Genomic DNA, 2688 nt, shown 5'->3' on the forward strand with positions numbered 1-2688 from the left:
TCTTCTTGTGTCAAGGTAAGTCTTCCCACACCACAATCTATATCAACAATTACTATATGTTAATTTTCAATTAACACAAGCACTATTAGCTACCAATAACCTCCTAATTCTCCCCACTTCTCACTCATATTCTTAACAAAGAGCCTTGTTAAGATTAGAATTTGTTTTACAATCCCTTTAAGCCTCCCTCTAACTCTCTCACAATATAACACTTAATATCTTAACTTATCATACTTTAAAACCTCATGATTAAGTTAGGACTTGATCCAACTTTCCCCAAACAATAAAGTAGCTTCATATTACCACATATCTAAGATTATAAACCTAAAAACAATTTAGAGTCAATAGAAACCTTCAAAACATAGACTCATAGCTTAATCCAATCAGATCAATTCTTACAATTCTAAATCCTATGAAAAATGAGATGAAAAGGTAGAGGAGAAGGATAGGAAACTTACTCAAGAGTTTGAAGGCTTAATTTTCCTTTAAAATGCTCCCAAATTGATATCCTTGCAGTGCTCAAAGTTTCCCCCTTCATGTTCTAGGTTTTCCACCACCCTAAAAACTGTCAATTTCTAATTATTTATGAAATTTTAAGTTTCCTACTGTGCCACGGCTTACGATACAGCAAGCAACAAGTGGATTTTTCTCCCCCCAATGCCTCCTAACTTGATCCAACTTCCATCCTAACTCAATTTAGAGCCAAATATGACCCAAAAATCTCATTAGCAACCTAAAAACATAATTAAAAAATTAAACATATTTTTAACTAATTTGTCCCTTAATTAATCAATTTTTTCTATATTTGAATTTTTGGATATTATATTTCTAACTAGGAATGCATAACATTTTGTTAGTTTCACTTGTGTTATATCATGTTATATTGCTTTTAGCCCTATGTTATATATATGGTGATATTTATGGTCAAGAGCTAAAATATGAGTACAAGTGCAAGGAATGTTATATATAGTGATGATGTAAACTTAGTGGGTTATGTGGCAATAAAAAGGCCAAATGTTGTGTGTTTATGACTTTGGCCATATTAGGTGAAACTTGCATTAAATGGCCAAATTTTATGTTTGATGTCTTATCATATATTTAAATAGTGTATCAAATGTGTATTGGTCTATTGGATTTAGTTCAAACCTTAAAATGGGTTAATGGTATAAATTTTGAGTTGTAGGTACTTGGATGCTTGAAAATCATTTTAAAATCTAACTTTTTGCATTTGAGTGTCTAAAATTCTCATATGGTATTGGATTGGGATGATACTTGTACCATTAGTTAGCTTATTAGATAAGCTTCATGTGGGTGATTGAATCACTCCAATCATTTTAAAGTGACACATATGTTGCAGCTTGTTGCACACAAGTTGTGGTGTAGACATGGAGTTGAATCGACATCCTTGTGCCACATGTCATGACACATGAACTACGAGCTATGACATAAGTGCCAGAGTATACTAAATTGACATTTTTAGCCTTATTTTCATGTGTTTTGCTTCCTAAATCTTCCCATGCTTTGCATATTTTAATATTCTTTAGTTTGAGCTCCAACTACTTTTTTAAAGGGTTTTTGTGGATCCTAAGTGATTTTCAAATAAAATTAATTGGTTAATTGATTTATTCATTTTGTATTTATGGTAAGCTTAAGAGTGAACTATATCTCCAAATTCCATTATGATATGATAGAGTGACGATTATTAGTAATATCAAGGCAGGCATTACATAGGCTATACTTGAATTTTAAGGGAATTTGTTGCCACTTAAAGCTAGTCTTGATGGGCCAAAAAGTCAAGATGAAGTTAAGTTCCCTTTGAGGCCAATGATCAAAGGACACTGAGTCATGAGAGTTATACAATAAAGTTAAGTTATGTAACCTCATGAATGGTATCTTAGAGGCCTAAGGAAGTTGTTCAAGTATGTTTACCAAGTATAGGAGATTAGTACATGACATGTGCTAACATTGACTTGAGGTTAAAGTTTATATTCCAAAGTTATGTAGTGCATACAAATTAATTATGAGTCTTATGAGAGCTCTAAAAGGCCTAAGAAACAAGTTCTTAGTTGAGAGCATAATGACAAGTTTATATTTCTCAAGCTTTATCTATGCTAAAGAATGTATATATGTTGCTTATGTGTTATTGGATAGTGGGCTATTAATGAATGATACCTAATTTAATCACATAGAGCACGACAAGCTTGAAAGGTATGCAAGAGAATTTCAATAAGGTTATAGGTGAGAGGGAAGTCTCCCTTAAAGCCATATGACGTTAAGTCAATTGCAATTTAGAGTTAAACTCTTGTATTTATTTTATGAGTATGTTATAAGATGATACACTTGCCATCTATGATTATAAATATAACATCTTGAATTTCAATCCAAGAAAACTAGTTGCTAATTAGGGGTAAATTAGTTTTAATTAGTGGATTGATTATGGGTTGGATGTTGAGTTGATATTTTGTGTTAGTTATTATGTTAATAGGATTGAAGGGTATAACAATAATTCATGATGAAATGTGTTATCATAAGTGAGATTAACCTCACTGTGCCACGGCCACAACAGGTGTTACATGCACTATAATGCATTACACAGAATTTTACTTAAGAGCTAAGTCTCAACTCGTGAAATCTGAAAGCGAAGGAAGAGAAAATGTGTGAGAGTCAGAGGAGAGCTTAGCTCTACAA

Source organism: Prosopis cineraria, unplaced genomic scaffold, assembly GCF_029017545.1.
Source record: "Prosopis cineraria cultivar Desert tree isolate PC_DT_omini unplaced genomic scaffold, ASM2901754v1 PC3, whole genome shotgun sequence".
NCBI lineage: Eukaryota > Viridiplantae > Streptophyta > Magnoliopsida > Fabales > Fabaceae > Prosopis > Prosopis cineraria.